Raw genomic sequence first — 14,339 nt, 5'->3', positions numbered from 1 at the left:
GCGTCCATGTTCTTCTTGAAGATCCATTTATTCCCAATGGCTTGCCGATCATCGGGCAATTCCACCAAAGTCGATACTTTATTTTCATACATGGATCCTATCGCAGATTTCATGGCCTTAAACCATTTTGCGGAATCTGGGCTCATCATCGCTTCCTCATAGTTCGTAGGTTCGTCATGGTCTAGTAACATGACTTCCAGAACCGGATTACCATACCACTCTGGTGCGGAACGTACTCTGGTTAACCAATGAGGTTCAGTAGCAACTTGATCTGAAGTTTCATGATCATAATCATTAACTTCCTCACTAATTGGTGTAGGCCTCACTGGAACTGACTTCTGTGATGAACTATTTTCCAATTCGGGAGAAGGTACAATTACCTCATCAAGTTCTACTTTCCTCCCAGTCACTTCTTTCGAGAGAAACTCCTTCTCTAGAAATGATCCATTCTTAGCAACAAAGATCTTGCCTTCGGATCTGTGATAGAAGGTGTACCCAATAGTTTCTTTTTGGGTATCCTATGAAGATTTACTTCTCCGATTTGGGTTCGAGCTTATCATGTTGAAACCTTTTCACATAAGCATCGCAGTCCCAAACTTTAAGAAATGACAGCTTAGGTTTCTCGCCAAACCACAGTTCATACGGTGTCATCTCCACGGATTTAGATGGTGCCCTATTTAACGTGAATGCAGCTGTCTCTAATGCATAACCCCAAAACAATAGTGGTAAATCGGTGAGAGACATCATAGATTGCACCATATCTAATAAAGTACGGTTACGATGTTCGGACACACCATTACGCTGTGGTGTTCCAGGTGGCGTGAGTTGCGAAACTATTTTGCATTGTTTTAAATGAAGACCAAACTCGTAACTCAAATATTCTCCTCCACAATCAGATCGTAGAAACTTTATTTCTTGTTACGATGATTTCCACTTCACTCTGAAATTATATGAACTTTTCAAATGTTTCAGACTTATGTGTCATGAAGTAGATATACCCATATCTGCTCAAATCATCTGTGAAGGTCAGAAAATAAAGATACCCGTCGCGAGCCTCAACACTCATCGGATCGCATACATCAGTATGTATTATTTCCAATAAGTCAGTTGCTTGCTCCATTGTTCCGGAGAACGGAGTTTTAGTCATCTTGCCCATAAGGCATGGTTCGCAAGCATCAAGTGATTCATAATCAAGTGATTCCACAATCCTATTAGCATGGAGTTTCTTCATGCGCTTTACACCAATATGACCTAAACGGCAGTGCCACAAATAAGTTGCACTATCATTATTAACTTTGCATCTTTTGGCTTCAATATTATGAATATGTGTATCACTATGATCGAGATCCAACAAACCATTTTCGTTGGTGTGTATGACCATAGAAGGTTTTATTCATGTAAACAGAACAACAATTGTTTTCTAACTTAAATGAATAACTGTATTGCAATAAACATGGTCAAATCATATTCATGCTCAACGCAAACACCAAATAACATTTATTTAGGTTCAACACTAATCCCGAAAGTATAGGGAGTGTGCGATGATGATCATATGAATCTTGGAACCACTTCCAACACACATCGTCACTTCACCCTTAACTAGTCTCTGTTTATTTTGCAACTCCCGTTTCGAGTTACTACTCTTAGCAACTGAACCAGTATCAAATACCAAGGGGTTGCTATAAACACTAGTAAAGTACACATCAATAACATGTATATCAAATATACTTTTGTTCACTTTGCCATCCTTCTTATCCGTCAAATACATGGGGCAGTTCCGTTTCCAGTGACCAGTCCCTTTGCAGTAGAAGCACTCAGTTTGAGGCTTAGGTCCAGACTTGGGCTTCTTCACTTGAGCAACAACTTGCTTGCCGTTCTTCTTGAAGTTCCCCTTCTATCCCTTTTCCCTTTTCTTGAAACTAGTGGTCTTGTTAACCATCAACACTTGATGCTCTTTCTTGATTTCTACCTTCGTCGATTTCAGCATCACGTAGAGCTTGGGAATCGTTTCCGTTATACCTTGCATATTATAGTTCATCATGAAGTTCTAGTAACTTGGTGATAGTGACTAGAGAACTTTGTCAATCGCTATCTTATCTGGAAGATTAACTCCCACTTGATTCAAGCGATTGTAGTAATCAGACATTCTGAACACATGCTCACTAGTTGAGCTGTTCTCCTCCATCTTGTAGGCAAAGTACTTGTCAGAGGTCTCATACCTCTCGACACGGGCATGAGTATGAAATACCAATTTCAACTCTTGGAACATCTTACATGTTCTATGGCGTTCAAAACAATTTTTGAAGTGTCGGTTCTAAGCCGTAAAGCATGGTGCACTAAACTATCAAGTAGTCATCATATCGAGCTTGCCAAATGTTCATAACGTTTGCATCTGCTCCTGCAATAGTTCTGTCACCTAGCGGTGCATCAAGGACATAATACTTTTGTGCAGCAATGAGGTTAATCCTCAGATCACGGACCAAGTCCGCATCATTGCTACTAACATTTTTCAACTTAGTTTTCTCTAGGAACATATAAAAATAAAACAGGGGAGCTAAACGCGAGCTATTGATCTACAACATAGATATGCTAATACTACCAGGACTAAGTTCATCATAAATTAAAGTTCAATTAATCATAGTACTTAAGAACTCCCAGTTAGATTGACATCCCTCTAATCATCTAAGTGATCACGTGATCCAAATAAACTAAACCATAACCGATCATCACGTGAGATGGAGTAGTTTTCAATGGTGAACATCACTATGTTGATCATATCTACTATATGATTCACGCTCGACCTTTCGGTCTCAGTGTTCCGAGGTCATATCTGCATATGCTAGGCTCGTCAAGTTTAACCCGAGTATTTTGCGCGTGCAAAACTGTCTTACACCCGTTGTATGTGAATGTAGAGCATATCACACCCGATCATCACGTGGTGTCTCAGCACGAAGAACTGTCGCAACGGTGCACACTCAGGGAGAACACTTATACCTTGAAATTTTAATAAGAGATCATCTTATAATGCACTACTAGGAAAAGGGCTATAGCTAATATGGACATTAATGGCGCACCATGTATGTGGTGCGCCACTGCTATGTAGCAGTGGCGCACCAGATACAGGTGCACCATTAGTGTCCTCATTACTAATGGCGCACTAGACACACGGTGCGCCATTACTAGCAAATTTTATTTTTTTTATTTTTCCAAAACTATTAATGGTGCAACAGGGCACAGTGCGCCATTACTAGTTACTAGTTTTAACTAGTAATGGCGCACCACACGCTCTGTGCGCCACTACTAACAATTTTTTTTACTTTTTTTTCAAAACTAGTAATGGCGCACCTGTGTGAAGTGCGCCATTACTAGTTCAAACTAGTAATGGCGCACCACAACCACGGTCCGCCACTACTTACAATTATATATATATATATATTTTTTGCAAAACTAGTAATGGCGCACCCCTAACTGGTGCGCCATTAGTAACCAAGGTTACTAATGGCGCATTTTTAGGTGGTGCGCCATTAGTAACCTGAGACCAGCTAGATATTTTGGACAACCACCTACCACACTCACTTTCCCCACTTCATTCTCTCCACCTCCTCCTCCAAGCTTGTCTCGGCCGCCTCCTCCTCCTCACCTCATTTGCACCATAGATTCACCCAAATTAAGTGGTTAAATTACCTTTTTTTGATAGGAAAGTAAGAGGAAAGCTTTCTTTATGTTGTAGATCTACTTTTTTCTGCCTCCAACAACGTGCACATGCACTTTTTATGGCCTAGCTAGATCTACGTATGTTTGTGGTGTTGCATATATATTTGTGTTTGTAGGTACCGGTATTTGAAATGCGATAGTTGCCAATATTTTGCCGGAATGTTGATTCATTTCCGTTTCGGCGAGAATTTGGCACTATGCATTCTTTTTGGTCCTATTTTTAGGCAAAGTCATGACAAATCTTTTCTTGGTTCTAAAATATCGTTTTGCTCTACCCCGCAGGCGACCATGGTCCGCACGATGACCGAAGGCATCGTGAATAGGTTTTTGAGCTCCGTGAAGGCCGTGATGCTTCAAAAGAACGAGACGGAGATAAGATGTCCGTGTCGAAGATGCAAGCTGAAGAGCCTTATTGTGGACCCGGATTCTGGGCAGGTGCGGGACCACCTGCTCTTGCGTGGTTTCATGGATGGCTATCAGTGGCAAGGTGATGAAGATGACTATGAAGTCATCCACGGGGGCCGGGCAAGAAATGAGGAAGGGCAGCAAGACAACCACCGCGGCGAGGGCGGGCGAGAAGACGAAGAATCAACAGGACATGATCACGACGGTGATGCAGTACACAGTCATCATGTAGAAGATGCCGGACATGATGATGAGGAAGATCAAGACGAAGGGCATGATCATGAAGATGAAGATGCCGGAGCAGACGAGATGGACCATCGATGGGCTGGGTGCAGGACCCTCATATTCAAGAGCTGCTTCTCAAGCAGACGGATAACGCAAGAGCTGCCGCCCGGGAGAAAGCCAAGCTGGATCAATTGGAGATAGACGCGGTTACTCCATTGTATGAAGGATGCAGGCCTGAGGATACCCGCCTAAAAGTAACACTCATGGCTCTGGAGATGAAGGTAAAACACAAAATGACCGACGGATGCTTCGACGAGAACATGTCATTCTGGCACGAACGTCTTCCCAAGGGGAACAAGTGCCCAACCAGTTTCGAGCAGGCGAAGAAAATCGTGTGTCCTCTGGATTTACCGCACGTGAAATACCATGTGTGCATGAACAATTGCATCATTTATCGGGACGAGCACGCGGAGTCTACCATATGTCCGGTGTGCGGCATCACTCGATACAAGAAGAGGAAGAAAGCTCCTCGAAAAGTGGTGTGGTACTTTCTGATCACTCCTCGTCTGCAGCGGTATTTCGCGGACCCTAAGCTAGCAAAGCTCCTGCGTTGGCACGCGGATAGGGAGGAGAAGAAGCGGGAAGATGACGGAAATGATCCGGAGATAAATAAAAAAGACAAGATAATGAGTCACCCTAAGGATGCGAGCCAGTGGCAAGCATTGAACTTCGAACACCCAGAATTTGGGGATGATCCACGGAACATCGTGTTGGGCGCGAGCACCGATGGAGTCAATCCGTTTGGCAGCCAGAGAAGCACACATAGCACCTGGCCTGTGTTTGTGTGGATGTACAACCTTCCCCCCTGGTTGTGCATGAAGAGGAAGTACATTCACATGAGTATGCTAATTGAAGGGACGAAACCACCAGGGAACGACATCAATCTGTATCTGGGGCTGCTGAAAAAGGAGCTAGACACGCTGTGGAAAACGCCAGCCAATACGTGGGATGCCGCAGAGAAAGAATATTTCCCTATGAGAGCCGCACTGCTCACGACGGTGCACGACTATCTCGGTTACGGATATCTCGCGGGGCAGGTGGTCTACGGATTTTCTAGATGCGTCAGGTGCATGGATGACACAGCATATCGCCAGCTAGATAGAGATCCCGGGTCTTTGAAAACCGTGTTCATGGGACATCGAAGGTGGCTTCGCGATGATGACCCATGGAGAAAACGCAAGGATCTGTTCGATGGTGAAACGGAACCCCGAAGACGCCCGCGTACGAGGAGTGGCGAGGAAATAGATGAGCTGTTGATAATTGGAAAGATTGCCCACTGCCGGGAAAGAAGCAAAAGGCGCCAGAGCCGGGAAAGAAGCGAAAGGCGCCAGAGCCACTACTGAAGGTATGGAAAACGAGGTCTGTTTTCTGGGACTTGCCATACTGGAAGATCCACCGTGTGCCTCACAACCTTGATGTCATGCATATCACGAAGAACGTGTGCGAGAGTCTGCTTGGTACCCTGCTCAACATGCCAGAGAGGACCAAAGATGGGCCGAAAGCAAGGGCAGACTTGAAATCAATGGGCATCAGGGAGGAGCTTCACGCTAATGATGATGATGATGATGATGAGGCGAAGCAGGACACGGAAAGTCGTCGCAAAGGCAAAAAGGCCAAGAAGACCGGAAATGACTACCCTCCCGCGTGCTTCACTCTAAGGCAGGAGGAGATCGAGGAGTTTTTCACCTGCCTCGTAGGAGTAAAACTTCCTTACTGTTACGCGGGGAAGATAAGTAGATTCCTAGACTCAGCGAAGCAGAAGTTCAGCGGGATGAAGTCTCACGACTGTCACGTGCTGATGACGCAGATACTTCCAGTTGCAATCCGTGGGATCATGGACGCGCACGTCCGTGAAACGCTATTTGTCCTATGTAACTTTTTCGACATCATCTCTCGGAAGTCGGTTGGCGTGAGGCAACTCAGAAGGCTACAGGAAGAGATCGTGGTGATACTATGCGAGCTTGAGATGTACTTCCCGCCCGCATTCTTCGATGTTATGGTGCATCTGCTGGTCCGTATCGTGGAGGATATCATCCAACTCGGGCCGACGTTCCTGCACATCATGATGCCGTTCGAAAGGATGAATGGTGTCATCAAAGGATACGTTTGCAACATGTCACGTCCAAAGGGAAGCATAGCCAGGGGCATTCTGACCGAAGAGTGCATCTCCTACTACACGAATTATCTAGGCATCGAGAACCCCGTTGGTCTGCCCGTCAACAGGCACCTCGGCAGGCTCGCTGGATGGGGTCACCGCAATGGTCGCCGCGAAATGCATGTCGACTTCGAGGGTCGACTCGCCGACTTTGAAAGAGCAAACCTAGTCGCGCTACAACACACAGACGTGGTCGATCCTTGGGTGGTAGAGCAGAAAACCTTTATTGAGAAGACGTACAATGACCGAGGCCAACAGAGGACGGATGGAGATATAATCAAAGAGCACAACTCATGTTTCACGCGTTGGTTCAAGGAGAAGCTTCTGTCGTACCCTTTACATGAGGATTCTTCCGCGGAAGGAAAACTCATATTCGCCTTGTCACAGGGCGTCGAGCACAACCTGATGACCTATGAGGCGTACGATATCAACAGCTACACATTCTACACCGAGGACAAGGACATGAAGAGCGATGGTTATCAGAACTCCGGGGTAACGACGAATCCTACACCGGTAACGACAAGGACAGATACTACGGAAGGATCGAGGAGATCTGGGAGCTGAGCTACGCTGGAGAGAAGGTCCCGATGTTCCGTGTCAGATGGGCAAAGAGCGTCCTAAAAGAAGACCGGTATTTCACCACCATGGTTATACCCGAAGCCAAATCCAAGACCGCGGGCGCAAACGTCACCGCGAAAAATGAGCCATGGGTACTGGCTTCCCAAGTGGACCAATGCTTCTTCATTACCGACCCGTCAAAGCCCAGTCGTGTTGTCGTGGGGAGAGGCAAAAGGAAGATCATCGGAATGGATGGAGTCGCCAATGGGCAAGACTTCGACAAGTACGGAGACCCGAAGATGGAACATGACGACGACGATGAAGTGTCATACACCACAAGAAGAAGCAGGACCACCCTACCTAAAGGACGTCTGTTCAACAGAAGAACTCCATTTGCAAAAAAGAAGGGCAAGAAGATTGTGAAAAGATAACTAGCTAAGATCGATTGTATTTAAATCGTAGTCTTCATTTCTCGATTGTATTTCGACATTTTGAAATGATATTTCTTCTGTTCTAGTCCTCATGAATATTGAATTTGTTAATTTTTTTGAACTCATGAATATTTTTTAATTTCATGGGCACTTTTTGAATTCATGAATATTTTTTCAAATTTGATGATATTTTTTCATATTCATAAATGTTTTACCAATTCACAAATGAACGCAACTAAAAATCCAAAAACAATATTGATGATATTTTTAAATAACAAATTTGATGATATTTTCAAATAACAAATTGGATGATATTTTCAATTAAAAATAAAAAAACAAATTTGATGATATTTAAAAAAACAAATTTGATGATATTTGATGATATGTTCTGTTCTAGTCCTCATGAAAATAACAAATTTGATAAAAAAACAAATTATTAGATGCAACAAAAAATAATGAAAAAAAGTTACTAATGGTGCACCGAAGGAGGGTGCGCCATTGCTATCAGAAAAAAAGTTACTAATGGCGCACCAGAGGAGGGTGCGCCATTGCTATCAGTGTTTTTATGGCGCACCCCTAGATGGTGCGCCATTACTAACCTTCCCCCCTCTAGCTAGATCCCCCTTCGCCCGATCCCCCTTCCCTCCCTCGCCAGATCCCCCTTCCCTCCCTCGCCACACCCGCTTCGACGACCCCCGCGCCCGCTCCGACGACCCCCGCGCCCGCTCCGACGACCACCGCGCCCGCTCCACACCCGCTCCGACGACCCCCGCGCCCGCTCCGACAAGTTGCTCCGACCGAACAGGCGAACAACCCTCCTTCGCTTGGCTCGAACTCGAGCAGGGCCAGCGCTGCCGCCAGCCCCGCCTCGCCGTCTCGGTCCTCGCCGCCGTCGGGACCCACTCCCGCCGCAGCCCAGCTTCCTCCACGGCCCGTCTGCCCCTCTGCCCTCTACCATAGCTGGGACAACGGGAAGCCGGCGCCGCACCCCTCTGCACCGGCTGCCCACGACGCCTCCGCCCGAAGCTGCAGATCATCCATTCCTCCACTCCTCCACGGTGAGCCATCCTCTCTCTTCCAACTCCATGTTCTTCTTTTTTAAGCTATAAATTGTTTTAGGACCTTTCGGGGATCCGACATGTTCCCCTTCTTGACGCGTTGTGGCCATGCTTGATGCAGGAGCTCAAGAACCTGCGGCCGCAGCTCTACCCCGCCTCCGAGTACTGCGAGAAGTCCTACCTCAACACCCACCAGAAGCAGATGTGAGTAGCCACCTCTGCTGTTCCTCCTCTCCTCCATTAGAAGTAGTCATAGAGTTATTGAGTGGACGGACATGCTTAGATGGGCCTGGAAGACAGGAAGAACATTTAACTTGAAATGGTCATGAATTGGAACTAAGTGTGTGTAGAACAGCGACAACTTACACTAGTTATGTAGCCTCCAGCAAGTTTACGAGCAAGCAGAATTTTCCTTCTCTTTTAGAAATATGCAGGCAGCTCCCTGATCAGTGTTGTTGTTGGTTGCTGTAAAAAACTAGTTACCAGTGCACAAATGAGTCTGAGACAAAATTCTGCTCCACATTGTCAATTGGTTGCCATCTGTTACTGTACCAGCCAACTAGTGCTAATTATTTACTACTTTTCCCATATCAGTTTTTAGTGAAAAAACAAGACAGAAAAGTGGAGCAGGAATTTGGCACTAACTGTTTTCCACTGATCACAAAATGAGTTTAAGAGTGTAGTCTAGCAATCATGTGCTACCGTAACCGTATGATATTGGTAGGTGTAGATGCGAGTGAGGGGATTGATGTCCAGATGTGAGAATGTGACTAGCTAGGCAACAAATTCTGCTAGCCGAACTGAACAAGGATATGTCATTTTGGTTTTATCTAGGATATGAGAGTGGTGATATTCAGAGTACTATAGTACAGTACTCCTATTTATTTTCTGAAGGTATCTCTTTGCTGAACGACAGATAGCCAACGTACCATGTACTGGCGACTGGATTTATTCTGGGTGTTCCCCAATCATGTGGTGTCAGTTTGTCACTTGGTTCGAATTATATCAAAGGGTTTTACCCTCCTCGTGTCTGATAGTGCAGAAGAAAGTTCTCAAGCATGGAGTAGAGTCAATTTTGTATGGTAAATTTGGTGAATGAACAGTCAACAGTGTAGTGATTTAAGGAGGAAATCATTATCTGCCATCTTCTGAACATCATTACCTTACAGTTATCTGGCTGGATTTTCTTCTTCTTAAAAGCTTCAACTTCAAAGTATAGTTTTACAAGCTTCTGCAACTTTTTCTTAAAAGCTCCAGCTATACATTTTATCACTTGTTCTTTTCTCTCAGAATATGGAACCTATTTGTGTAATCTGACCTATCTCTCCTTGATTTTGATGTTGTAGCTAGAACTGCCATGAATGCTCGGTATATATAAATTTAGATGTTTATATGGTCGCTGGGTTCTCATAGTATGCGGTTTGAGGGGTTCATCGTGCTGCAGTAGCTCTAGGCAGAGCATGGCATGTTACTACCATAGAGGTACCAAAATATGTAGGTGTAGTTTGTGTTTTTATTTGTTCACACTGTCGCTGTATTGCTCAATTAGACAATTAGTGTTTATGAAGAAGTAGAATAAACCTGCTGCTGTTGCTGTTATGCCTGTATTCGCTGCTGCTGCTGCTGTACTTGTGATGATGTTGTACTTGTGATGATGCTACTTGTGATCTTCTGAAATGACCCATTGGCGACTTCATTATGCGGGGATAATGATTTTGCAGGTACCCCGAGAGGCCCTTGAGTTTGCCGGAATGTCGATTAACATCCATTCTGGCAAATTCAGGTACTCCATATGTCCTATTTTCAGCAAAGGTCATGCTGAAATTTTCCGTGAAATTTAGCATGACTTTGCTAAAAATAGGACATATGGGGTACTTGCGACTAATGCATGGGCCGGGGTATCTTAGTACTTAATTAAGTAGGATCAACTGCCTCTTGTGTTATACATATAGAAGTGTGATATCAACTCGATCATAGTTATTACTCTATCTGTCACCATATATGTGTGTGCCTGTGATACTCTCCTGCACTTCGTGAACGATGAGTTGGTCGATGTCGCCAAGGGCAGAATCGTTCAACCGGGCAGCCGTGTGTTCCACGGTAATCAGATGCCACCCACCGTTTATAGGGTTCAACTGGTTCGGGTGCTGCCGGGCTTCGACGACATATTACCTCCGTATCGACCCCATGGGGCCGACGAAGATGATGTGATGACCCTCAGCGCCTGCATAAGCTGGCCCATGCTTTGGCCGAAGAGCCAGACAACACCGCCAGTCATGCCGGCGCCAAGCCATGGCAAGACCGCCGCAACGCTACCGGACATGCCGGACATGCATATGGCGCAGGATCCGGACATGCATATGGCACAGGATCCGGATGACGACGACGACGGTACATTTACCAACGTCGATAAGTACTTCAACGAGCATGGGTACGGTGACGAATTCTTGTTGCTCCTTCTCAATAACCCAACCCTGCAAAAGACGATCTAGCTGGTACCGCGGAGAAACCCAATTGCAACAGGCGTTGTCTGGCGTTCAGTTCTCAGGAGACGCCTCCAGCTGCCGCCTTCACCGAGCCTCAGATAGCCGAGGTGCGAAATATTATCAGCCCCAACACACTCAAGAAGGCGGTCTGTGAGCAGAACTCGATCCCATTACAGCAGAAGAAGAAGGGACGGAAAAGAAAGAGTAACAAGGGTGCGAGCCAGCCAGCACCGAGGACGATCCGTGCTCAGGACGGGCCACCTTCACCTAAGGATATCTCGAGGAGGGTGCATGTGGCGGGTAAGCCGATGCTACCGAGTAATCTGCTCAATGCTGCAACCGGTGCTATGTGGAGTCTGCATGACAGTGTTCTTTCTTTGGAGAAGCGGCGTCTCTCCGAGAATGATGTGGCATACCCGGTTTTCGTGGCCAAGGTGCCAGAGGGCAAGGGCTTTGTGGATAGCACCATCGGGGGTACGATCGTCCTGCGGTTTGATGACATCTTCACTATGTTTAACCTTCATCCGCTGCACTACTCCTTCGTTCGGCTATTTTCGCTGAGTATGGAGATGCGGATCATTAGACACAAGACCCCGGACATTGTGATAGTCGACCCCTGCTACATGTGTGCCAAGATCTTGGGCAGCGCTGGGGACAGACAAGTCGCGAGTTCATACCTCGAAGGCGTCATCTGGCAAACCCAGATAAGGATAACTTCCTCGTGCCTTACTTTCCCGAGTAAGTCATCCCCTCACCGCCCCGTAACATATGATTTCTTAGGTTTGGATCGTTCTTTCTTTTTTCTAACATTCCGTGTTTTGTGCAGTGACACACATTGCACAATCATCCTCTTAAGCCCGAAATATTCCATGGCCACGTATTTCGACTCGGACCGTCAGCCGAAGAAAGACTACACAAATATCAAGAAAGTTCTTGATGGTGTTCTCCCCGGCTACGCTAGATCTGGAGGCACCTTCAGTAGGCCAATTCGTAGGTACGGCAAGCACGTGTTCACCCACAATACGACGTTCCCCTGCGTCAAGCAGCCGCCTGGCGATCAGAAGGATGCCTACTACGCCCTCCATCACATGCGGGCGATCATAGGGGACCATAATCACCTTCTGCTACCAAATAATCTCAAAGATTGGGCCGCAAGCTTGTCGGCAATCCAGGACGCAGACATCAGACAAGAATTCTTTCGCATCCAGTCGGAGTTTGCGGAAATCATCCATCAAGATGTCCTTCGCACCTTGGGGCAGTTCTACCTCAGATATCAACCGTCCAACAGCGAGATAGAAACAACGCTACAAATGCAGGCTGACAACGCCCGCGATTTCATGACCATCACGACAGACGGCGACTTCATCCACGCTCCGATCCCTGAGTCGAGTCGAAAGTAGTGATGCTATGTAGTTCTGAAATATCGATTAGCTCATGTTGTAATTAAACTTTAATGAACTTGTATGTCTCTTTGGTTTGGACAGTCGTTCAACTTATATGTAATCGATGCTATTTATTAGTAGGACCATGAATCGTGCTATTAATGTCTTGCTTTTCTCTTCCGATCCTTTTGTTGCATATTGATATATTGCTTATGTATTGTCTGTGAATTGCTACTAACATTTTGTTTGGCTAGTGCATAGAGATGTCGTCGTATGTCGTGTACAAGGGTAAGGTTCCCGAAGTCTACGACGATTGGGAGGAGTGTCGGAGACAGGTTCACGATTTCAGCGGTAACAGTTACAAAGGGTACACCACTAGGGCGGAGGCGGAACCTAGATACGCGCGCTATCTAGCGGGAGAGAGGAGGGAGCGGAGGAGGAACCGGATGAAGACCAGTTTCATCGCGATGATGCTCATCGTGATGACCGCAGCTCTCTTCTATGTGATGGTAGTTTAGATGATCGATATTGACTTGTAATGTGAAGACAAACTAGCTACTCGCGGTCTCGAGACTTGTAATGTTCTAACCTTGTTCGGTCTTTTGAATTCGGAGAATAATATGATGAATTGTATTCGGAGACTAATCTTCTATTGTATTTGATAAATCTGCTGTTTATATGTTGTGCTGTCTATATTCTGTGCAGTAATATATTTTGTAACCTGCGCAAATATCAGAAAAGAAAAAAATCCTAATATTCATACTAATGGCGCACCACACTGCACTTTAATTAGTGGCGCACTGCAATAAACACACTAGTGGCGCACTATCTAGTAGTGCGCCATTAGTAACCCAGAGCACAAGGTAAATATGGTCCCCTGAGAGGCACATTAATGGCGCACCGTTTGACATACTGATGGCGCACTCCCTGGTGCGCCACTATTGTCTGGTATACTAATGGCGCACCAGGGGTGCGCGATTAGTATTAGTTACAAGTGGCGTGATGATAGTGGCGCACCTGTAGTGCGCCATTAATGGCCAAAACAGGTGCGCCACTAATTAGCCTTTTCCTAGTAGTGATGCTACCACCGTACTAAGCAAAATAAGATTCATAAAAAGAGAAACATCACATGCAATCAAATAAGTGATATGATATGGCCATCATCATCTTGTGCCTTTGATCTCCATCTTCAAAGCACCATCATGATCATCATTGTCACCGGCTTGACACCTTGATCTCCATCGACTATTGCTTCTACGACTATCGCTACCGCTTAGTGATAAAGTAAAGCAATTACATGGTGATTGCATTTCATAAATAAAGCAACAACCATATGGCTCCTGCCAGTTGCCGATAGCTGTTACAAAACATGATCATCTCATACAACAAATTATATATCATCATGTCTTGACCATATCACATCATAACATGCCCTGAAAAACAAGTTGGACGTCCTCTACTTTGTTGTTGCAAGTTTTACGTGGCGGCTACGGGCTTAGCAAGAACCGTTCTTACCTATGACATAAAAACCACAACGTGGTATAGTGATTGCTTTTTGTTCTTCAGAAAGAACCCTGCTCATTGAATCCGATTCAACTAAAGTTGGAGAAACAGACACCCGCCAGCCACTAGTGTGCAAAGCACGTCGGTAGAACCAGTCTCATGAACGCGGTCATGTAATGTCGGTCTGGGCCGCTTCATCCAACAATACCGTCGAATCAAGATGCAACTAGTGATGGCAAGCAATATGTATATACCCAGGCCCACAACTCCTTTATTTGTGTTCTACTCGTGCAAATAACATCTACGCATAGACCTGGCTCGGATGCCACTGTTGGGGAACATAGTATTTCAAAAAAATTCCT

This window comes from Aegilops tauschii, chromosome 4 (genome assembly GCF_002575655.3).
Source record: "Aegilops tauschii subsp. strangulata cultivar AL8/78 chromosome 4, Aet v6.0, whole genome shotgun sequence".
In the NCBI taxonomy this organism is placed as follows: domain Eukaryota; kingdom Viridiplantae; phylum Streptophyta; class Magnoliopsida; order Poales; family Poaceae; genus Aegilops; species Aegilops tauschii.
The sequence above is the reverse complement of the archived record's forward strand: the minus strand, read 5'-3'. Positions refer to the sequence as shown.